The 26,204-nt window shown below is 37.6% G+C and overlaps 1 protein-coding gene across 3 annotated transcripts in view; it reads left to right on the plus strand.

Moving 5' to 3' along the window:
• The first annotated feature begins 24,768 nt into the window (after nucleotides 1-24,768).
• Nucleotides 24,769-26,204, plus strand: part of KCND2 (potassium voltage-gated channel subfamily D member 2) — a 265,445-nt gene continuing 264,009 nt past the window's right edge. For 2 of the 3 annotated variants that reach the window (XM_048301429.1, XM_048301432.1), the window contains exon 1: nucleotides 25,458-25,780. The gene's annotated coding sequence lies outside the window, so the exon portion shown is untranslated. Of the gene's footprint in view, nucleotides 24,849-25,457; nucleotides 25,781-26,204 lie in introns of those variants that run through there. The other variant, XM_048301431.1, reaches the window with a different exon arrangement.

Raw genomic sequence — 26,204 nt, forward strand, 5'->3', positions numbered from 1 at the left:
AGAGACTAATGGCTTTATGTTTTCACTAATTCTATACTTGATAAATAACCTTTCTCACTGAGCATATAATTGTAATCTTATAAGCATCTCGTGCTTCAAATGACAATTTGAAGGCAAGAAATGAAGAAAAATTAACAAGAAGACAAATGTTTCTGTCATAAGAATATGTGTAAAAGAAAAATATAATGACATAAGCTTATAAATTGCTAAATTTATTCTTATTTTAATGCTAGCTCAAAAGTAGAATTTGGATGAAAAATGTATGGAGAAAGGAATAGCTTTGCAATTCCATTTGCGTAAGAAAATACTCATTAATAGTATTTATTATTTATTCAAGTGGAAATGGTTGCCTGCATGAATTGAAAGAGTGCTATTGAAGTCAATAGATAATTTTTCTACATATTGAAGACATATATAGGCCAATAATGGTCAAAAAAAGACCATATAAGAAAAAAAATTATTCCATAAATCTCCATTGACATTTTTTTATTGTTCTAATTTCTAATTTGTTAATACCCATTTCCTCATTTGTTTTAATTCTTTGCCTTTTTCATCTTCACCAATAATTTTTGTTCATAATTCAGTTTTATGAAGTAACCTTGAATTGACAGTCATGGACTGAAAATGTACTTGCAGATTCATTGAATTACATTAGGTTCTCTCAACAAACTAAGGCACACTAAGAGCATGGATTCTTATCCTTTTTGTCATAACTGCTTTTCCATGTCATTTCACAAAATATCTCTAAAGTTATGTATCTATTTTCTAATTTTAAAAGTTATGATAAATAAAATCCTTATGTGTATAAAGGCAGCTTCAGACATGTGCCAATGAGCAGTTTCTCAGAGACTCAAACTAAATCCTAGATCACATGTATATCAACTGACAAATCAAGTGCTATTAGATGCTTTTAGAATCAAGAGCCAAGGTACTGCAACATGAATAGACATGCTCTGGGACCTGCTTTTGCATCTTTAGATGAGATTCAAAAGAAAATATCTAATTAAGATGCAGAATGTGACACCTATAAATTCTACTGTCTTTCTGTAGGGTATATTCAAGTGCATATTTGTTTATTTCTATGTATATGTATACAGTCTGTGAATATTTGGGGGGGGGGAGTGAGTCATAAGAGTACATGCAGAAGTTGATTGCTGGGGAGGATGTGTGTGCACCCACACAAGCCACTCAGAGTGAGAATGAGTACCAATCTCTAACTGCACAGGTCTGAACCAAATTCTACCCCCTCCACACTTCTGTGCCAGTGCTCCTGACAGTCACACAACCCTGACTCAATACTCCTACTTCTCATTCAACCCTCATGAAGGGCAAAGAAGATGGTCAATAGCTGTTCTTCTCTTCTCCCTTCTTCATCGTGCCCACATGCAGAATCTCACAAAATTAAATAATTGCACAAAATGCAAAGGACATACTTATATTTATAATTTTCATCCATACATGTGCAGCAGGCTTCATAACTAAACCAAAGGAAAAAAATTAGAGTTTTTAGAAATGTGAACTGCACTTAAATGAATGTTTATTTGAATATTGAATATCAAAGCTTTATTTTGTCAGAGGTTCAAGCTTAAACCGCTTTCACAACTGGAAAAAATGCAGGAAGCCATTACAAACTGTGAGAGCAAACTTCACATTCCTTACTGGTGGTAAGTCATATTCTGAGCCCCAATATATATGTAAAAAGCACATTTAGACACAGACTATCATGGGTGTCTACGTGTGTATAGAGTCTTCCAGGAAAAGCTGTATCCTGTAAAATCTTTGAAGTCAGTCCCTCTTTGAGTAGGATTTTGACTAGATGATCTTCAGAAATATCTTCCATCTTAAATTATTATATGACTCTATGAGTCATATACTCTCACTGAGTTCAGCAGACACTAGGTTGGACTGGTGTTTCTTGCAAAAGATGACATTTATTCAAAATTTTGAGTATTAAGTCTGTTAAAAAATGATTCTGGGAAAAGTAATTTCAGAAAAATCTCAGTGTGAGCTTGTTATAGCTTTTAATTAAAAAGGAGGAAACAAAAGAATAATTATTTGTGAAAAAATGTATTTGTTAAAAACAATTTTTTCAAAAAATTGCTTTGATAGATACCATTCACCAAAATATTAAAAAAAACCCATTGCTTTTCCATTTTTCATTAAAAATTCAGACAATTACATTGATAATAATTATCAATAATTTTTATATTAAAAGTCAGTTTTCCTTAAACATATATTTCGATTAAATAATTAATCTTCAATATGTATCACTGCTTTTTTTTGTATGGCTAAAATAGTTAACTAGATAGCATAGATGTTTTCAGAAGCTACAATATTGGATATTAATCAGGTTTGTCATTTCACAGGAAAGCAATTTTCCTCCAGATACAACATTCTATACCAGCATAAGCTGGTTAACTTCTAAAGCTGATTAAACAGCAAAGAATACCAGTGATCCAGATCTAAATCAGATAATATGATTACATACCATCAGGGCTATGCAACATGCTGTTTCCATGCATCCTGGTGTCAAAACAAGTTAGCTTTCCTCATGGATTTTAATATATTTCAGTCAGAGAAACTATTTTTTTACAATAAATATCACAATTTCTTGTCTTAGTTTTATAGTATATGCTATTAGAGTAATTAAGAAAAGATAATAACTTAGACAAATTTTCTAGAGGAAAGATTTTCATAATGGAGTTAAGGAAACCAACTCAAGAAGAACAAGTGACAATGGCAAGCTGACTGAGATCTTTTAATTTGACTAAGAAACCAACTATCAAACTATTCTTAAGGTGCAACTTAAGAATAAATGACCTGCTTCCTTCCTAGCTATTTTCTCTAGGTTTACAGTGACAGGAGAGCATGCCTCAGAAGCTGGAGTAGTCTATTATTCTTTGTGACTTCCTCCAAGCAAGAGTATCAGGATTACTTGCTATAATAAAACACGGAATAAAAGGCAAATAATGAAGATTTCATGACAGCACTTGATAGGTTTGCTGAATGCTGCAGATATGTAGACTTCAAAAGAGAACTAATAAGAGAAAAAATAGTCACATATATAAAAGGAGCTGCATATAAAAGGATCCCACTTCTGGGAAAAGACACTGTCACTCAGATTCCTAAGAGCAGGCAATGTTACTTACCATTCCCAAAGCAGAAGTCCTGTGTCAGGTGGCCTCAATACATGGAAGATGAGCCAGAGCTGAAATAGCAACATGAGCATTCTCATAATACAAAAATAGTGCTCAGGTAGGGACAGGAAGAACAATATCTCTTCACAAGAGAGAACAGTAGAGCTGTAGAAAAAGGAGCACAAAAACAAGCAACAACTGGAAACTATGAATGACATCGAGTCGGACTAATGGAACTATCATGTAATAGGTACTTTCTTAACAACATAGAAGCTGCCCAGAGAATCTGGAGATAACACTGCTGTCATCAGTGTACATTGCATTAAGATTTCACAATCCAAGGGAGAAAATATGCTGGAAAAACATACAGTGGTATTCAGTGTTGAACCGAACAGACTATATCTTGCATTTAAAACTAACGTGGGGAAACCACTGAAGTATTACCAGGGGGAAAAAAAAAGAAAAGAAAAAAACTCAGAAATCAATTCAAGACAATATTTATGCAAGGTAAGACAGCTGTGAAGGTCAAGTAAAATACTATATGGGCTCAGAGAAACTATACTGGACATTTGTATGTAATTCCAAATATAAGTAGATTTTTTTCAGATAATTTCATTAAGAAACCAGGATTGATGGTATATCATTAGGTTCTAGACATATTGAAGAAGACTGGTTCACCTTCATGGTAAAATATGACTTGGCAGAGGCTGTTTAAACAACTCATGTGAGGATAAGCACTGCTTAGGCTAAGTACAAAAAAGACTTAATCAGCAACTCAAGGTGCACTCTGTTATCTGCATCTGGGAAACTAAAAAAATCAAAAGTGTTGATAATATGAAATTAGATACCACTTAGTGGAGTGGGAGTAGATTTAATAAGTGCTATGAAAGCACCAGCCTTCATCCTCTCTTGTCCAAGTCATGTCTCCTGGGACCAGGGCTGACATGTGGTTGCACAGCTCCTGCATTCATATGCAGGCTGAACTGTGCCATTGAAACACAGTGTTTATGGCAACAGCAAAACACTTCCTATTTTATATGTACAGAAAAATACTTATTCATGGACAAAACCACATGCTTTCTATAGCTCATTAAACAGTAATTCTGGTATCAGATATCAAAGTATTCTCAAGACAAAAACTGACAGCAGGCTATGGAATACTCCCTCTTGTAACAGCCCTAATCAAGTTTGGAAGATACTGCTCCAATGAAGAAATATTTTCAAAAGTTAAATAGGTCTCATCATTACATTATTGACTTTTTTCCTAATGCAGTCTAAGGTGTGGAGACTGTAATGGATTATTGAGTGTAACTTCTTAATTTTTCCAAAGACTATACTTACCATATGAGTAGACAAGGAGTAGGTAACTTAGGAAGTAGGTATGTAATCAAAAATATAAGAAGAGACAACAGAAGGATAATAATATTGGTATTATCTTAGTGTTAGTACATTTGTGATATTCAAATATCCATTAAAATAGCCATTTATTTAGGTAAATGTCACCTATATAATGCCTACATAATAAAACCATGAAGTAATCTTCTAATGGTTGTAACATAGGGGTGCTGAGGAATGCACAAGAAAATAAATGGGAGAAGTATTATCCCTGCCTGTATTGACAGTGTTAAATGGACTCTCCATCTACATTACCAACAGATACATCTCTTCATGCTTTTAGAGCAATACTCACACACAGCAGCTATCAGTAAGCTAAGAACCTCTTTCCCTTTCATTCATGGTTTTTCACAGGTGATCACTCTATTCTTACTGCATTAATAAGAACTGAAGAGAGCTGCCTTGCAAGATTCACATTCTAGCAATGACATAATGCTAAAAACACACCTAAGCCAGCCATTCCTCAGAGGTCCTCTGCAGCATTGCATTCTCCTCCCTCTATCCAATAGCTGAGTAATCCAATAGCTTCTTTTCAGCTGAGATGCATTCAAATCCCTCATTGGTAAAATAAATCTGAGCTGAGATTTCTACCCACCCAAAAGAAAGTAGTATAGAGATGTACACCTTCCTGGCCATGTGGAAAATGGTTCTTCTTGAATGAATTCTTAAAACATAGCCAGACAACAGATATGACCCTAGGTTTTAGAGCTTAGGCAGAGGAAGAAAGTATTCCTGTCTCAGATAAAAGGTTTGCTAAAAATCTGGGAAGCAGACCCAAAGAGACTCTCATAGTTAAATCACTTTCTTGGAAAAGGTGCATTCAAATGCTCTTAAGGTGAGGGGAAGGGTGAAAAAGAGCTGGACTTTTATCATCTACATCCATAGTGAGTGCTCTACCCAGCCCTTTTTGGCTCTGCCATATGTAGAACATCCTCTGCTCAGTGTGCAGTAAATAATTGTTGGGTCAGACTGTGCAGAAAAGCTAAAAGAGGTCCCTAGATCATGGCTCCTGGTGGGCACCAGTATAAGAGAAACATCGATCTACTCCCCACTATCAAAAATTGATTACTTTTGGAAATTTTACTGCAGAAATAGAACACTTTCAGCACCTCAGGAAACATTATGTCAACATTAACTTATAGTGCTCAGGATCCAAATTTGAGACTAGTCTGGCAGAGAACTTAGAACACCCCTGAACTGGCATACTGACTGGATTTTTCTACATTAATAAGTAAGCAAATAAATAAATAAAATACCACAAGCCCTCAAGGTGTCACAATTTCAGTCATAACTAGTAGGTGACCTTCTGCAATAGATGTAAATGACCCAAATGGAACAGCTGCAATTTTCTTTAAAAAGCTGAGCCCATCTCAGTCAGGGTTAACAGACATTGTATGAAGAGCTTCAATTAAAGAGTTTCTAATGGCAGTTGAAAGAACAGTGGGAATCAAGCTTCATACCGATTTAATGAAAGTTAACAATCTCAGTATTAGCCAGCTAATAGTGAAACTGCCAGCAACTTAGATGTATTCAGCTAAAGAAAAACAATAACAACGGCAGCATAAAGCAAAAAGAAAAAAGCACTCATTTTTCCATAAATGTTTGCATCAAAGGAAGTAAATTTCTGACAGACCTGCTGTTACATGGGTTGGATTGCTGTTGCCTGTATGCAGTTGATTGCATGACTGTAGAAGGACAGACCATTTTATTACAGCACCATGTCCTAAAAGCAATCATTTCAGAAAAATAGAATCTAGCAACTTGTTTAGTAGTCTACCCTGAGCAGGTAAATTCAGGCTCTTGTACAGAATGTGAAACATTTGAAATGAAGAACAACTACTATACAGCATAACCTGACAATGTTTTTTCATTTGTTCGTTTTCTGGATTGAAATACATACATTTGTTGTGGCTGATCATTTCTACTGATACATAATTTGCAGTGTCTACAGTAACTGCAGATATTCAGGCCATATAGACAGGGAAACTGGTATCTGCAAAAGATACTAATTTTTCTTGATTTGATTTCTCACACTGGTTTTCAGTGTACTGCTCAAGGCTCACCACTTTTACACAGAACTTTAATTATTGCATCAGCTGAAGAGCTGGACTTTTACCATAATTGTGGGGATACATGGTGAGCAACAAAGACTTTAATACTTATAAACTCAGTTTGCATAGCATATGTAGGATCATCTTGATTTTCCAGAAAAATAATGTATCAGAAGACAATACAGAACTTATTTATCAGAGTCATTAATTTAATAAAACTAGCTCAAAATTCAAAGCAGTTCAGAGCAAGGGACACTAAACTTGTGTAACAATTCTGAAATCAACACAGTTTGTGCAAGTATCAGTTTTAAGGGGGAAAAAAATCACTTTCCCAATTAAATTGAATTCTTACACAACAATGAAAGGTACCTAAGATCTAAAAGCAACTTCTAAACAGGCCACAGAAAAAAGTTCTTGTATACAGTTTTCATACTCTTGAATTTTTAGCATAGTCCCTAAAAGAGTTTTGAACTGTGCCAACCAGGACTGTTGTACACAGTGCCCAAGCAGCATTCATGGAAAAGTCTAGTGTAGTTTGTAGTCTTCCCAACAGGTTGCATGCATGAAGCCTCTGAGAGCAGGGAGAAGACTATGTGCAACTTGACACCACAGACTGTTTCTTGGATAATTGTAGTTATTTACTAATACAGTTGCTACTAGAAAAAGTGTTGGGAAAATCACTAGTTTTATCAGAAAACACTCCAGAGAAAGTCTTCAAAACTGAAATATGCACAGGAAGGCCACCAGTTCTCTGTGGAAAGCCTTGGGTCAGACACTCGTTTAACAGAAATGAGCAAAGTTATACTGATTTTGAACGAAGTCAGGAGTACTATGATTATTTCCTTGTGAAAAGGATGTGGCCCTCTGCTTCACAGTATAAAACCATCTTCATATAAGTTCTTGGTTTAAATGGTTATGAGAGATTTCATGTTTCTGGGAAAATATCTTCTGAACTGTGCTTGGTTTGTTGGTCTGTGTCCCTAAATCAAAAAGGGATTAGAGTTTTAAAGCAGAGAGAAGTGGAGATATGTTAAAACTATAAAGCACTTCATCCATTTGTTCCTATAGAAGATTACTAAATGCAATAAATCAGATGCTATTAAAATCTTGGGGGAACTGGTTCAGCATTTTACTGACAGAATCATGATCTCTGGTTCTTCCACAGAGTAATACAATATGAAACAAAAGCAGTGATGTAGGCCAGAACTTTGAGTAGAAGAACACAATTTTAAATTGGTAAAAAGGAAAAATATTTAAAAGTAATCACTTTCCTCTGTATTTTTAGACACCTGTGATATAAAATAGTTTTAATCTCTTTTGGGCTGCTAATGACAGGAGAGGTAAAATGACAAGTCCTTTCATGGGGCTTCAGATCCAGTGTCCAGTCATTAGCTTCCAGGAAATACATGACTTCAAAATTGCTTTATTGCTTAGTAATATCATAAAATTGTCTGACATTATAAACATTTTAGGAAACTGGTTTAGAAAACATTCTGAGCTTTTTGTGCATTGAATATTGCTGCTCTGTAACTATTACATAGCCTATAGCCGCTCTTTTCCTATTGTTTCTTATTTTTCCTTTTCCAAAATGAGAATTACATCATCTGTGAACTTCCAATTGCAGTCTGTTGTTTTTTATGTAAACCTGCATCATTCCAATGTGGATTGACACCTCTGTCAAAGATGACTTTGAAAGGAAAAATAACTACCAAACTGACCGTCAGGACAAGGGAATCTAGGCTAAGAAGGGGGACGGTTTTCTCATGCATTGGTAATAATCAAATTCTCTTGTGGAGCTGTGTATAATAAAGTGTAATAGAAGAATGCAAGAATGTTGAAAAGAAAATAAGTGAAGCTTATAAAAAATAAGTGAAGTTTTGTACTGAAAAGTAGCTCATTTCACATGGGCTTCATGTGGGATCTCTTTAAAAGAAGGTGGTACTCCAATAGCTTACCTATCATGACTTGACAAGTCTGTTTGAGCATCGAATTTTGGGTAACTCATTTGGCCAGGATAACTGGAGAATGACTTCAGACATTTGTGGTAATAGTGCTCAGGGAAAAGGAGGATTTGAAAGACCATCTAATTGAAGAGTTGATTTTGCAATTAACAACTGCAGCAGCCTCTTGTTGTCAGAGCATTCAGATTCAAATTTCTGACTTGAGTCAGAATGGAGGACCAGCCTCTTCCTCATGCAAAGAATGACTTTGCCATGTGCATATAACATGGGCAGAACAGGGAAGGAGGAGGAAGCTGGCAAATATCTAAAAATTTCCTTTACAAATTGCTGCAAGGTCGTATTTTTATTTTATGGCTTCATTTCCCAAAAAATGTATTTTGTGGTAGGAAAACTGATTTTCATTGAGGCCTGTTTGGGAGAGAGAATGCTGACATTTGCACACATTCTCTAAGCACAGGTAACAGAGCTACATCTCCAGGACACTGCTCCATTTGCCGTAGCTTCTACAGATCTGCTTGCTTCACAACATGCAGTGGTGGTGTTTACTCCGTTTCATCAAACATCACACACTTTCTAGACTAGTTAGTCAGATCATGGTCGAACTTGCACTTGCTGACTATCCATAAACCCCCTCCATTGTTAGGCAAAGGACTTAGCTGAACTATACCAAAGCACTACCAAAAAAAATCCTGCAAAGTCACATACTCACCAACAGGGATATATTCAAACTGACATAAAAACCAATTCTAGTCTCAGTTATTGATCTCAGTTTGAATCCCGTAAGGTCAGTTTAGCCTGGACTAATAATTTTTTTTACAAATAAGGAAACTGACATATTCTCTTCCAGATTATGCAACTGTAGTCTTTGGGTTATTTCAGAACCTTTATCTAAACCTTCAGGTAGTATTTAATCCACGGCTAGTGAAGAGGTCTCTTGTAACCTTCAGATCATGGCACATATTTCCAGTGAACCACTTTGGGAATTTATTTCTCAGAAAGGATACAGAAATACCTCAGGAAAGCATTGACTACCTAGGAACTAACTGAGACAACTAAGCCCATTTAGGCCCTTCACTTAAAAAGAATATTAAACTCACAAAGAAGAGAAACAAAGAGGATTTTGCTGGCCAAAAATTCATTCCTAGAGAAGAGCTCTGTGAAAACAGCAGCAAACTCATATACCTCAGTTTTTATTTTGGGGGAGGATTTCTGTTTGTCACACTAAAAAGAAGAAATAGGGCTAAAGACATTTACATGTGTCAAGCTGGATAAAAACCCTTGCTATAAATCCCTAACTGCAAAATAAGTTCAAGCCTGAGCCTTGAGTGAATTTTCTTCTTGTTCTGCTCCTGGCTTGCTTAAAATGACATTAAAAAAAAAAAAGTCATCAAAATCCAGATACAGAGAAATAGGATATAGGATAATAGCAGAAGAATGAATACACAAAAAGCTTTAAAAATGATCTTAAAAAATTACAGTGATGCTTGGCTATGCAGTGGTATTTTTTCCTAAGAACTGAACAATGTATTTTCCACGGGCCAAGTTTAAACCTGCTTTGCATCTCATGTAATGAAGAGCATTCAGGTCAAATGACCTTCCAAATTGGCTGTGGGATGATCATATGAGCCAGTAGGAAGGACTTAAAGGGCCTCACTATGAAGGCTACATTTGGGTACGTACTGACTTTTAGTAGCTTACATATCAATGGCATCTTATTTAAATTGGTTGTTCTCCATATTGATTCACTGAGGAAGTTTCAGTAAAGGAGAAATTTCTGCTTCTCTACAGTTTTGTGTCTCCTGGCCTCCAGAAGAAAGGCATCTGATCAGACTTGCACAGACTGCACCAAGGGAACAGAATCACTTAGCACGTGATGTAACTTGTACCTCCATCTGCTTTGCAATGGAAGACGTCAGAATGTGGAAGGAAGACTTGGGAACGTTTCCCTCGCCTTCTGAATTCCTCAGGAAACATTTGGAGCCAAGACCATCAGACAAATGACTGTTTCTCTCAGGGCTAATATCAGTGGTGTAATATGTGTCTCTCCATAGAACAACCATTGACCAGCTGAATTAAGATGATCTTTCAGGTAGATCATCCCATTTTTATTTCCCTAGTCAAACAGAACCATGATTATATTTAACCATAAGCATCTTGCAGACTTTCAAAACCTATCTGAAAAATGTAAATTGCAAGTTTATATTTACATTAAGCTGATTTATAAAATTACATTAAATATTTATGGTCTTATTTAAACTTACAGAGCAGGGAAATAATCATTGGAAGCTAATTGCAATTATTACAGTTCTAGACTAAGATTTTATGTTCAGAGACCTGAAAGAAATTCCCAAAATAAAATGTTTTTGTTCTTTAGGAATTACTGAAAAAAAGTCTCACACAAAAACATCCAGTCAAAACATCTTACATAACTGCATAAATTTATACAGTGGATGGATTTCTAACTACACTAAGAGACTGACATTTTCACTACATTTTCAGCCAACAGTTTTTGTTCATAAAGTGAGGTTTTCCCATGTTACACTGAAAAACTTCAATATGAAATGAATTTATCTGGATACACGTTGTTTAGGTGTCTGAATAATCAAAGAGCTTTTCCTCCAAAATATTTCATACATCTACTTTATTCTCTGGTTTCTGTCCTTCAAATCACTAACAAGTAGTGCAAATAATGTTCTCAATAATAGAATATTACTGAATCTACATAGCTCCTCAGATATCTTAATGATCATTTAGAAAAAACATCTGGTTTACTTATAAAAAGAGTTTTATATATATATATATATGTAGCTATTCAGGGGTATATCTGTACAGATACAGATATACAAGCAGACAGTCTGCAAACTGATTTGGTACTCAGAAGATACTGAGTCAAATCTGACTTCTGACCCTGATTTACTGTCCTATTTTCAGAAGATCATATTCCTTTCTTGTTTCATTTCCCACTCATTTCCCATTATTTGGAAGACAGAGATAATGACCTCTATTGTTGAACAGATATATAATAAAAACGTACATACTTTCTGCCCAGATAATTTTCTTCAATTATCTACTATGAATGATCTAAGAAAACTCATGAGTCAAGACACTAGAAAGTTTAATTTATCCTGAAAACATCTGGGTTAGTTTGCATAACTCCTCTTAGTTCAGTAAAAATACTGACTTATTTATGTAAGGCTCAGCATTATCAGCCAGTAAAATCTTTGCATTGGCTGATTCAGGTGGCTTACAGATTTCTGTTCAGCCCTTTCATATCTGTGAAAAGTCACACTGCTGAGCTGTATCAAACTCCTGCTGTAAGGAGTAAGGATAGGAGCTAAAAGGGCTAAAAGTTTATCTTCAGACCACTGTACCAATTATGTTCCAAATGTGAAGATTTTGCTGTTGATGGATGCACCTAAGTAGATCCTGCCATGTCAGAGAAATTGCAGAGCAGTTCTTCCCCGCCTTTATCTCATTGGTATCTCTCCTTTTCAATTCAAGAACAGAACAAGATCTTGAAAACATAGAACTGTGAAGTTACATCTTCTTTGCCAAAAGATGTTACCTCATCTTGCTTAATTCTGACTTTAACCATCTCACCAATTTCTATAAGAAAAGGCTTTGAGGACAGGAATGATATTTTATGCTTCATATGCAAGACAGAAAACTGGGGCAGCAGTGACTGTTCCATAGAGCTGAGGGAATCACTCAGAGTTAATAATTTATTTGCTGAATATAGCTTCCTTTCTTCCTTTTTGAACAGTTGTGAAAAAGCATCTTCCTTTCAGCTGCAAGACAGACAATGGTGCACTTGAGTGGGTCACTCAGGGTGAGCAGAAAGCCATAATACACCTCACACTGATATAGCCTGGCTCCCTGCTGAAGCCCTTTCAGCACAAATCTTTACATGATGACCTACCCTTTGGAGTACGGCCACTCGTATTTGCTGATTTGTGACCCATCCAGACTGACGTGCAGGCTAGAGAGCACCAGAGGAACCTGGGGTTCTCTGCTGCACACACCTGCAACCCACAGGCCTGGGTCAGGCATCTACAAGGCAAGGATCAACAGTGTGAGACTCATACATACTAAAAGGTACAGTTCTGAAAAGAAATCTGAGATCAAAGATTCTTAATATAAGAATAACAGCATCTATTTATTTATTTATTTATTTGTTTGTTAACATTAGCCAAATTCTCTCTGCAAATATACTTGGTAACAGTGTAGTAAGAAATTTGCTACAAGAATGGAATAAAAGTGAAGACTAGCTTGAATTTGACCTCTTATTACTTATCTGTAGCAACAAACAGGCTTTTGTTCTATGCACTTTATCATCTATGTGAATCCTAGTCTTGCCACAAAAAAAACCTGGCTTCATAAACTTCCCGCTCTCCAAATGTTTCTGCCCATGTTTGGTCGTATTATAAGACATGTTTGACTATGCTTTAAGTTACAAATATACTGAATATTTGTAGGAAGATGATGCAATTGATTATGATGATGATGTGTGACTATAGATGCAAAGAACAGCAGGAGATTTTAGGCAGTTAGCATATAAGCAGCAGACACGTTTTCTTCTTCATTCTCTGGAGAGCAGACTAGAGTTTAGAACTAATAGCTTATTGTTCATTTTCAATAACTGCATATTAGAACTCTGAGTATGACTTTCTTTGGTACATCCACTATTCAGAAAGAATACATATTTTAAGCAGCCTCTCAGTAAATTAGTTTCCTAGAATATTCTTGGAAAATGAGCACAAAATGAGTTAGAATATTGCCATGGAAAATTCAGTGTTTCATTTAAATAAATATTTGCAGGTTTCACCCCTTATTATCTGCTTAGATATAATCATCTATAAAAACAAAATTTTTACTTATTCCTTTTTTGTGCATCAAAACTGAAAATTCAGTTAATATGTTTTTAAGGACTGAAAGTCTTCCTGGAAAAAAAAACGGGGAGAAACACAAAACCCTGACTTTTCTGAAATTCTTCCATGTATAGAAATGTAAATATGTCTTCAAACCATAGATATACATTAAGAGTATATATATAGGTACACTATGTACGAAAATGTACACCAACTGAAGCAATAATAGAATTTCCTTAAAAGACATATATTAACTGCTCCAAACTGTAAGTTTGGAAATTCTTTTAGAGACATAGTTATAGAATGGCTGCAATGAAGACAAAATTATTGTTCAAGTCAAGACAAGCATTACTCTTGAAAACCAGAACGCTTTCTGCCCTTTCTTCCTTTTCAGCTCACAAGCTTCCCTTCAGCCTGTGAAGGTCTCTTCACAGCTCCAGCAGCAGCCTTCACCAGAGAAATGAACTACTAATCTCTGTGGACTGCCTGGCTGAAAACACAGAAAAGTGTGTCTGTTGCCCAAAAGACTACCTTGCCAGGATCTACTGGAATAATCTGCAGGTGCATACATTTGGGACCTCTGGAAAGCCCCTTGGCTGCTTTGCTGTTGTTACTCTGTTCTGAATGCTGCAAATCACTAGATAGTCATAGGATCTGAAAGCTGAGTATAAAATAAATCACAGCCACATTGTACCAATTTTGGCCAAAAGTCTAGGGGTAACTGCACTATATAATCTTTAAAATATTTTTTATCTCTTGCTGTAATAAACTAAAATATTTTTTATTTCTTGTTGCAATAAATTTAACCTACCTTTGATCCACTAACACTTGAAGTATGATTATTTTAGATTTTGATAACATTTTAAATTCTACTAATCACCAACTATTCCTATTTGAAAAATGGTTTGTCTTTTATTTTCAATGAAGCTTAAAATAAAAATTTTTTTTTCTTTCTGTCATTGTTTTTGCACCATTGATGGTTTCATTCATGTCAGCACAACTCATAAATGAGTTTTAGATGAGTTGAGCTGCTTTTGCTGACTAAATTTGCAGCAGCAAAGCATAAAGCATTTTAGGCTCCACAAAAGCAGTCTTTTTATTATTTCTTATTGAGAGGCTGGTGGTCTAAAAATAAAATAGATACATAGATTTCACTATGATACTTTTTTTTTTTTGTAATCTTCACACAATGAGGAATTTCTCTGCACTAGAATAATTACCAGATTCTATATAGATTTTATAGAAGGTATATAGATTTTATAGAAGGTATATATATTTTTGCCATTTGGCACCTGCAAAACATGCAGTGTAGCATATACCTAAAGTGTAAACTGTTACAGTCACACAAGATTGCCTCTACAATAAAGAAATACAATACCCAGGCAAGCAATATATATGCATATAGTATTCATAATATATGTATGAGTGTATACACATAGGTACACCTATATTCATTCACATAAAATAGTTATTTTGCAATAGCTGTTGATGTGTTCTGTGGCATGTGACAGTTCTCTTGGTGAAATTAAATGCACATCACACTTTGTCTTTTCAGCTGTTGCATGCTGCCTAGTTTTCAGTTTGGCACTGTCTAGGTATGCTGTCACAGATTGAAAGTCACTATGTGTGACATGTTTTTCACCTGCCCTAAAATGCTGAACTCCCTCCATCATTTTGTATAATCAATTTGCAATTCATTTAGTTCTCACACAGGGAATTCTAAAATAACTCAGTAAAATGTTTACTGTTATCAGTACTGGATCTTAAAGCAATGAGAAAGAAGTCCAGTTTTAGAAGCTTTTAGGCGCTACAATTTCCAGATTTCTGACCTACAGCACAGGATGAGGGATTAAAATTATGTATGGAGGTTCTGCATTTGAGTCTCTGATATTACTTTTATGTATTGACATCTGGAACAAAAAGGATTAGTTGTATAATTTAATCCTATCAAAGCCAGCTGTAGTTTCCCTCTTCTACACTGTGTTAAACGCATGGAAGCTTCATGCAATAGCATATGACTGTCTAACAGTGATTACATGACATGGAAGGGATGGCGACTTAGGACATATGATATAAACAGCTTTGCAGCACATCAGTTGATTTTTTCATTTGAGGCCACGATTCACTTTTCAGTGTACAACCTTTTCTATGTTTTAATGAGTAAGGAGTATTTTAAGGCTGTCATCTTGCTCTCACAAAACAACCTTTGATGTAAAAGGGCTTTACAGGTATCTCATAAAAATCTCCTGGAATCTGTTTTCCTGTTTTTATTTCATGCAGTAGTATAACAAATAATGAGAATAAAGAAGAAGATATTGACTGATACTACAAGTAAAGATGAGATGTAATTACTTGCCTTTATCAAGAATACAAGAAGCGCAGAATACTATCTTGAAGTAAATTCTTAGTTTTAAGGTAATAAAACTTAGACAAAATGCATCCCACCTTGTAATGTGCCTTTAGAGAGCCTCTGCATCTTCAGCTTCCTCCCTGGGGCTGATTCTTTATTAACACTGAGTAACACTTCATGTTGCTAACAATCTTCATGATAACTTTGCAATGCCATCAAATACTTATACATCATCCCAAAAATTATGTTTTTTACCCTTACCTCATGAAATTATTAATAATTGTACATATCAAACATCTGAAGATTAACTGGACAATAAATCAGTAGTTCATGCACAATACACAGTATTAAATATTAGGATTTCCCGTTGTCACTAGCAAAAAAAGCTGTTCTTTACAGCTGACATTTGTAAACCTATTGAGTTATGAGTTTGGTTTTTTTTGTTTATTTGTATTTTCCTGAACAATAAATAAGGTGATCTTTCAATCTTTTCTCTTAGATTCAGTCATATGATAAATGGAGGAAGTAGTGTGGACAAGTGTTTAATTTTTATAATTTGGGCCTAAGATGCATTCAAGACTTCACATATTGAGCCTACTTTGAACGCTGTGGGAGACGTCAGTAGGCATATAAGATTACAAATTAATCTTACTTACACAGTAGGAGAAAGATTTTATGTCAAGAATAAGAATTACAGAAGTATAATCAACCTATTGGCTTATTACATATATTAGTTGCACTGTAAAACATGAAACACTCAGCCAGCATAAAAATAGAGGTAAACAGTGTCCAAGACACAAGTATGTTTTCACACAGCCATTCTGAAACTAATGCAGATATTCTGGATGGCTCTTCAGGGTCAAAATACCTATTAATGAGTGTAGCATTAATCATGTATGCAATTACTGGGAGGATCAAAGCCCAAAAAACATTCACTTTCACAATTATAGACTTAACTGAACAGCATAGCACAAAGTTGTAAGGGAAGCATGCACATTTTACTTCAAATAACAATGGATTTTCCAAGTGGCTACCATACCCTGCAGGTTCCTTTCCTAAGACAAAATTCACTGTGGATAAGTTCTTGTTTACAGATGAGTCCTTGCACAAGGAATTGCACATTTTAAAATTGGGCCTTAGCCCTCCAGTAAGATTTCTGCACTGAATATCCCTGTGCTCACACCAAGCCCTGATAAAACTTGTGGTACTTACAAGGACAGCAAACTTTGTATTAGCTGTTACTACAGACCAGAACCAAATGGAGGATATAATTTTAAATTCCACTTTAGTGAAACCTCTATCACAGACTAAATTAATTAATAAGTTTTGAAAAGTCTAGAGAAAATAGAAAATCTGCATTTTATTACTTTTCTTTTTCTCTGAAAAAAAACCTTTGGGTTGAAAAAGCTTTTAACAGATTTGTATGAAAGGGGACATCTGGAAATCTGTTTTTTTAACATTTCTTTTTCATTGTTTTGAAATGACTTTTTGCTTTATCAAATGCCAAAACTGGAGAGAAATTGAAAAATAATGTAAAAATCCAAATGAAATATTTTTAACAAAACTTTATGAATATGGCAATTTGTTTCCATTCTTTTCTTTCAGTGGTGAGATCAATGAACTTTAGCTCTGGGTCAATATACAGCAGTGTTTTGGGGTTTGTAATTCTTTTGTTCAGGCAATGAACTGGGAAAAAAATTAAATAAAAGCAATTATTTGCAATTCTACTACTCTAATGCCAACCATAAAATCTTTTATTTGAAAAGCTACCAGCTTGGCAACTATATATCCAATACAAAACAAAGAAAACAAGAAAGCAATAACAGTAGTCTATCTACCTTTCCAGTTTTACCATGAAAAATGTACTTCTCTATGCAAAACGTCTCTAGATCAATGACACAAATGCACATTTCTTACTTTTCTATGAGAGTGTATGCATGTACAGCTTTCTCCATCTGTCATTTCTGTTTTACATAGAGTCATGATATTTACATTTCAACACACCAAATGGCAAAATATCTATTACTCAAACATAATATTTGATTTTGTAATTTCCTAAAAGGTTGAGTGCATTTAACCAGATACCATATTTGAGCTTTCCATATGTAATGAAACACAATAGGAGTTCATTAATTCAGAAGAAAGGCAGGCACACTCATGATGTGACATTAAAACACAGAAGAAAAGAAACATGAATTCCTTATTGCACTTTGTTTCAAAGAAAAGAGATCAGGAGAACATTTACAATAGAAAAAGTGTTTCTTTCATAGAAGAAAGATTTCTTTGGCAATATGAATGATATTAACTAATTCTGCCTTTGAAATAAGCACTTTTCATAATAAAGCAACAAATCATGGTGATAATGAACAACCTATACTGTGCTTGGTTTTTGTGACGTTCTCTTAAACATATACACACATGCACACAAGTCTGTTAAAGAATGCTTTCCTGAGATCCCCAAAAGCTACAAAGTGCTTGAGCTGTCCCGGACCAGGGTCTAAGAAGGGGATAGGCCACTAAAGAACTGGTGTTCAACAACAGCTGATCTACACACACTTCTGGCTAGTAGGTGCAATTATTTATGCTGGCAGCTGTGGAAAAGCTGCAGAGGGATTCACACTTCTCAGTTATAATTCTTTGATGTACTTCAGGGTTATGGCAACCAGACAAGGGCAACCTTTGTGCTTTTCCTTGTAACTGCCTAATGTAACCAGAGTTTCACCTAAAGGGGGTGAAATGTGAGTCCACTATAAAGAGAATGGAAAAGAATGCGTCCAGATATCCCTTTTCTTGAGTAAGCTGTACAGAAATTCCCAGAATGAACATGTCCAAATAAGGAGAAATTGCAATCTGTAGCCTGGTTTTCTAAGTAATTGAGTAAATTTCAAAATAGAGTGAATACAGTCATTTCCCTTGTCACTCTGTCGAACTCACACTAATTCTTGAATGTCATTTTAGAGGGGTAAAAAGACTAAAGATAAGCAGTTTTTATAATTTAATGAAAACTAGCAAGTGGCTGGAGAGGAAATACCCTACTATTATTCATTGTGAAGGAAGCTAATGAGATCACCCTTCCTTAGACATCAGACAGGTGGGAAATCAGACATCAGTGGTTATGCTGCACAGTTCTACTCTTTTTTTTTAAAGCTTTCCATGTTACATTATCTTCTGCCCTAATTGCTGTAACTGAAGGATGAAATAGAAGAGTATGGTAAGGGGTTTGGAAGGACTGATGTCCCATCTAGACAACACGTCCGTTCACTATAACAGATGAAATTAGATGACCAAACTCACTGTGAATTATATGACCGGTTTGCAGAGGATAATGAGAGCAGAGCAGAAGCTGCAAATGGACTTTAACCATTACAAAACTCTCATTGATTTTGGGGTCTTTACCTACACAAGTGGTGTTAAGTAGTTTCCTCTTACAGAGATGTATTTATAGAAATGTGTCTACTGTCTGTTGTTTCACACTTCTGCTTTCTATTGCTTTAACTCTAGTTAGATTGAACAGGTTATTGTTTTGGGGGTTTTTTTAATTCACACAGTGTATATAAAATATCTACACTGTAACTGCTGTATTCTTGAGGCTGTTTTATGTTATATCATATAACAATCCTTTTAAATGACTGGGCAATGCTACATACAAAACTGGAAGGAAACTAAAGATCTGACATTGCGATGATTTGGTTTCTTAGGATCTTGCTTTAAAAATGTTATAATACAAATATTTTCTTGCTATTTGATTTATGAATGATGAAGCTACAGCAAAATAATGTCTTTAATTGGTAAACAAAGCTATGGCTTCCTATGAAGCAAGTATGATTTCATTGAAACATACTTCTTTTAACTTGGACAGCAATAATTTTGTGCAAGCTGTCAGACTGTCTTAGCAGCAGAACTTATAACTGAATAGCCTGTGCTGAAAACTGCCCTCGAGGTGAAGTATTGCTAATCAAGCAGTAAAATATTTGTTTAATTTTGTGATGAAGCTAAATAATTAATAAATCTAACATCTCTCTGTGACATATCTTTTGGGACTATGTAGAGCATAATGACACTAAGTTTAGGACAGTTTTCAATTGTAGTATCTTGATTTTATGACTGCTAGGACCAGATGACATCCAGTAATACCATGACATCAAGTCTAATTAAATGTTTCTCAGGACTTGTAAACTGTCCACTCTGCTCCAGGCCAATAAAACTGTTGTGAAAAGAATGCTAGCTTTTCTGATTTGTATTTTTTTATTCTTCTTTCAATTTTCTTTAAAAATTAATTTCATGCAAAAAAACCCCCATGAGTAATGTTTCACTTTTGTTGACAGACTACAAGATATTTTATTTCATTTCATCCTTTTTCCCTTTTGGAAGTTTGGACTCAACATTCACCACAGCAATGCCACCAGGAACACCACAAAAAAATTATTTCCTCCCTGAGCTGGAGGAGTAGCTTGCTATAAATGACTGCTTTCTCATTGCTGTTTATGCAATTAGAAAGCAATCATTAACATGAAAGAAGGTTTCTATTTCCTGTTCTGAACTGTGGTACAGGGGCTATTAGCAATTATTGGCATAAAAGGTGCCCCTACAGGCAGCTCTCCAGATGTTCTCAGTTTTAAAGAGTTACCAGCTTCATTCCAGTCTGCCTGACCTCAGGCTTCTTTCTTTGCTAAGAGCTGGCTGGACTAAGAAAGTGATTTGCAATGCAAGATAATAACTTTATTCAATCTACTAACTTCTGAAAAATGTTCTATATTCATCTGTGCCAGTGAATGACACATTGTTTCTATTAACTATATTTTTGCACGTATTCATCTCTTTCATACAGGATTCCTATAAAGCTGCTGAAACTTGAAAAGATGGAAGTTTTGCTGGAACAGAAACCAGTTATTAAAAATGGGTAGGATACAATTGCAGTCGCTCCCAGTCAGAGCTGTAATACCCCTCTTTGGGCACCCTCCACATAAGGTATTGAAGAGCAGAGCCAATCTAGTAACAAAACAGTTTAGAAAGGATTCACAGTATAAGAGAGATGGGACTAATTAGGCAAGGAGCCATTGATCGTTGTGAGGTTTTTGCAGGAGCAGAGGAAGGTGGCTGGCATCCAAACCCTACATTTCCTGGAATACAAAGAAAAAAGCAGTATCTAAAATGGTAATGTTTGGATGCAGATTGAAAGATTGCCATGCTGCAAGTATGTTATAGAGAACAAAAATAAAATACAGTTAAGTCAAAAACTGAGAAGTAAAAAAAAAACCTGACTTTTTTTATTTTGTCTGTGGAGTGAAACAGGAGTGTTTGACAACACTGAAGATTCTGCATGTGCTTAGGAATGTGGCTATGGCGACACAGAGTAATTCTGGCAAGAGGCATCCTTGTCAAAGGCTTCCCAAAGTGCTTCAGTGCAACCAGGAGTATGAACTGTTGTCATTAATTAGTTTTCTGTATTAATTCACTCTTAGTTTCTCTTTCTAAGGATGTGACCTTAAAGACACTTGAAGTCCAGGGTAGTTTCCCTTTGACTTAGCAGACTGGCTCAGGCTCTAAGTCTCAGAACCACTCTGCCTAAATAGAAAGTATCCTAATGCAAAGACTCCTAACCTAAGGACCACAGTCCTCCCAGACAGCCTTTTACAGTCAATGGATACCTGCCTCCATACACTGAGATTGTAGGTAGAATAGATTGCCTTCTGGAGTTGTTTCTCCCTCTGTTGACTCCAAGAATTCAGGGAGAGTAGACTCCTAATTAGGTAGCACAGGTGTTTAAAGCTAAACTGGTTGAAATTTTGTCTCATTATACAGACAAAAGAGTTATTTGTTTGAAGACACTATATGAGACAAAAAATGAGTTCAAAATGAGAATTATGTATTAATCTAATGTAAAATTTAAAAGTTACTTGCCATTTCACTGATGGCTACAATGTCACTAATCTGAAAAGGAATTCCCAGAGCTGAATATGACTAATACACAGTTTAACAGAATTACATCAAGGAAAACATATATAATGACTAAATCAGTAGTTGTTGGTTTAGAGAAGATAACAAATATTTGAGATCAAATCAGTCCCTTCTTTGGAAGAGTGTAAGGTTTTCTTGAGATGATTCCAAGTATTGACTTAGCCTCACCTTAAGAAAAAAAGAAACTACTGTGCTGACAGCTCTGCTTTCACAGTCCATCCTCTAAACCTGCAATAAATACATAAAAAATCTTTTTCCACAGAAGTAAGGGTCTTTTTATAGGTTAATGATAGCTATACTACTTCTCAGGTTGACTTCAGAATTTAAAAGAAATGGTACATACGGTGCACTTCCCCTACAGTATGTCTTAATCCCTGACCAGGGAGAGGTCATTTTTTAATGTCCAGAGCAATCCATTTCTCCACATAGAAAGAAGGACACCAAGCATTTGCACTGCAGAGTGACCTGAGCCTATTTTAGCAAACTCCCAGAAAGATGGCTTTTTGTCTTGGGAAAATTATCAAAAGCCTTCCACTTACTCTGTCTGGCCCAAAGCTCAAAAAGCAACTAGATTTAGACAAAACAAATCTATGAAGGCAAGGAAACTGCATGCTATGACTGTATGTATTTGGGCTGACTGCGTGTTTTACCAAAGCATTATTTTTTATATTTGCAAGGTAGAATCAAACATTTTCCTTTGTGAGACACATTCTTATCTCATGACCTAGTTCTTCAGTGGGGTTGCATTCTAGAAATCCTTATATTGGACTTTTGCTACTTAGGAGGTCTCAGGAATGTTCCCATCATTAAAAAAACAAAAAACAAACAAACCTCAAAACAAAACACCATCTGCAGTGTTCTTTTCTCAAAAGGAAAGAAAACTGCCTTAATAGTAGAGGAATTAAAAAGAGGGGATTCACATGTACATTCTGTACATTCACATGTACATTCACTGCACAGTCTATAAAGAAACCTTGCAGTTTCAAACATTCTAAATATTTTTAAAAATTAAAAAAAATTAAATTCATTAATATAAACTTCTGAATCATAGCTGTTATCTTCTTTAATCCTCAGAGAGTTCTTTGTGCCTCATGACTTTGGAAAGAATTAAGAAACAGCTCATCTTAGAGCCCATTGTGCATTCCCCTTAGTACCGTTTTCTTCTTTTCCTACAATTACTAGGATTTATTTTCTTCCCTTGAAAATAGGATTTTTGTCTCATTTGAGTCCTTGGTATTTAATTCCTACTTGAAGTCATAATCCTCCCTGTCACATCACACCAATCTCTTTGTAGCTAATTCTGATTTCATGGGCAGGATTTTGACTTAGGAAGAACTGATTATTTAGGTACACCTTATGTAGCAGGATTTAGTCCTTCTGAAACATACAAAGTAAGGAATAATGCAGCCAGACAATTTTAATGAACTAAACATAAGGTACAAGCTGTGAAAATTTGAGCTCCTGGCTATCACTTCTCAATAACATATTAATTAAGAAAATAGAGTGTACTCTTTTCCTTCCAAGATACTGCTTTGGAGAGCTACCTCTCTGATATACAGGCTGTCCCCAAAAATTTAACGTGAGGTGATAATTTTTCCAATCAATGGTGTCAGAAAAGTCTCCAGACCTCAACTGGTTACAAACCTCTGACTAAAACCAGACTAAATGTTATAACACTACATGGTACCCACTTGTTCAAACATATAGGGCTTGTTTGGGGTTTTTTTCCATTTTCTGATGAAATGTGTAAATCTCTGAAACAACTTTAAGATTGTGACAGGAATCCAGGTGTTTCTTTAATGGAACCCGTTCTCATGGGTTCTCTCTATGGATGGAAAATCCTTTGTTGCCAGACTTCTATTCAGGAAAAACTGCAAAGAAAAAAAAGCAAGTTAAAGCAGTAACTGATTTTTGTAAAGCTAGGCATGTTAAAAAAATAAGAGCAGTTATTGATTACAAAAAGAATCTATAGCTGACAAGGAAACCTCTTGATTTTCATGAAAGGAAGTCCTGTATTATTGTCTCAGTGCTGAGCTGACAGGATCATAAATTGGAATTTATTAATTCTACAGGACTGTCCTTCTGTAGCACCAAATAAAACCTCCCATTTCATAGGGGAGAAGAAGATCCATATCATTGAAAGCTCAATACCGATACATGACCAACCAATTTCAATTTAATGGATTAATTTATAGGATATCATGTACTGAACATATGAACTAGAAAAAAAAAACAAAAAACCAACAAACCAACAAACAACTTCAGTAAACATACAGAAAGTATCTTTTATTTAATGTGATATTTTATTTCAAGTCACTTGATATATGTAATCAGTAATCATCACAAGTTTTCCTATATTAGAGTTTGCACTCAAACATTTTTAAACCTTTTTCTCTCTGTGCTTCCAAGTATTTATTGTAGGAACACCTTAGAAGCTACAATACTGAAACTGTTCATCTTTGTTATGGGAACTTAGAAGTGAATAAATACTGAAGCTCAGCATATTTTTAAAATACAGAAAAGAGTTAACTCTCAAGCTTCAATGTGTATTTGGTTTATTTTTGCTTTGGGTTTCTTTGGCATATATCTCAAATAGCTTATAGGAGTGGAAGGTTTGGTCGTAAAATCTTCACACATAAAGGAACCTATTCATTCCGTGATTCTTTTCGAAACCTCTTACTACCAAACGGAAACACACGCAACTTAGAAGGAGGAATACCTTCTGGTATCTTCTTGCAAGGTCTGTGAAGAAGACATAGAGCGGTTTCAGAATCTTGATTGAAAAATATACACCGTTCCCTCTATTTATCGGCACTGTCAGAGGCACGCAGAGCTCGGGAAATTACGTGCCCGTGTAGCCCGGAGATCCAGCGGTCCCGCGAGCTCGGCAGCGGCTGGAGGCGGCGGCGGGGCCAGGGCGGGCGAGCGGCGGCGCGGGCAGTGCGCCGGGGGCGCGGAGCGCGGGGACTCGCCCGGCCCCGCAGCGGAGCCCCGGCGGGAGCTCACTTCCCGTCATCCACGCGCCATCTAGCGTCGGGAAAAGGGACCCGGCTCGGCACGGGAGCGGAACGGAGAGGAGGAGGAAAAGGCTCCCACACCCGTCCCAGCTCTCGCCGTTCCCAAAGCTGGTAAGAGCCATTTGGATATTGCAACCAGAACTCCGGAGTGGCTCGGGGCGGGTTGTGAGGAAAATCGCTACACTTCACTCCCAGGCATCTCATCCCCTCCTTTTTTTCAGTGAATGGTTCCCCTTCCCTTGAAAGCCGCTAGCGCTCCGCAGAAATCCCCTCGGTACCTCACCTAAGCCATCGCCGCCGCCCGATCCCTACCCAAAACACCGCGAACTCCAGAGGGTCTGTGCGGCGCTGCCGGCGGAGGGGTTGGACCGCACGATCCCGGCCCCGCAGAGACACACACCGGCACACACCCCGACACACATGCACACGCAGGCACAGCCGCGCTCCCTGCCTGCCCTGCCGCCGCCGGCGCGCCTGCCCGCAGCCCCTTTGTTCCGCCCGCGGAGCGATGTCCTGCCCGCCCCGCGCTTCCTCGTGCCCGCTCTGCCGCCCGGCGCCGCCCGCCCCTGCGCCCCTCGCCCGCGGGCGGCGGCGGCGGCGCGGCGGGGTGGCATGGCCCGCCCGCCTTGGGGGAGGCAGCGGGAAGCCCCCTTCCCCGCCCCCGGCCGCGCCAGGGCCTCGCCGCTGCCGCCCGCAGCCCGCGGCAGGGCAGGGGCAGCGGCCGCAGCCGCAGCCGCGCCTGACAGCGGCCCCGCGCCGCAGGATCCGCGCCCCGCAAGGACGTGCTCCACGAGCTGCCAGGCGCGATTACGTTGTTTTTTTCCCCCCACCCACCCCTTGAACTTGTTGCTTGGCGCTCGGCGGTGGCGGAGGGGGGTGGGGGTGGGGGAAAGCCTTATTATCGATGTCCCTTTGGATGCGATCAAGCTTTCTCAGGAGCAACTACTTCCCCGCCGTTCCCGGCGGGGCGCGGAGATCTAGCGGCAGAGCCCGTATTTCCAAAAGTCTCTATGCAACTGAGCGCTCTCGCCAGACTTTCACAGGTAGGTGCCGCAGACTGGGCACGTCTGGAGGGATTCGAGAACTGAGCGGAGGGGAAGGGGCGAGAGGAAGGAGGCGGGGGTGCGCGGGGGGGTCGGGGGGGGGGGCACGATCCACCGCCGACCGCCGAGCCCTACGGCACCTCCGCACCCTGCCCCGCGTCCCCCCGCCCGCCCCGGTCCCCGGCCTCCCCCGCCGCCAGGGAGCTCCAGCCCCTCTCCCGCTCCACGGCCAGCCTTCCCCGGCTTCGCCTTTCGCCGCCCGCTCGGGCGCTCCCGGGGATGCCCCGTGCAGACCACCTACTGCATGTGTATCCAAAGCCCCCGCTCCTACCCCCGCCAGGACCGCGGGGGCTCTGCTCGATCCCGGTCTCCTCGCCGCAGATCAGCCCCTGTCCGTGCCCCGATGCCCCGTCCGGGGGAGAAC

This window comes from Corvus hawaiiensis, chromosome 4 (genome assembly GCF_020740725.1).
Source record: "Corvus hawaiiensis isolate bCorHaw1 chromosome 4, bCorHaw1.pri.cur, whole genome shotgun sequence".
Lineage (NCBI taxonomy): Eukaryota > Metazoa > Chordata > Aves > Passeriformes > Corvidae > Corvus > Corvus hawaiiensis.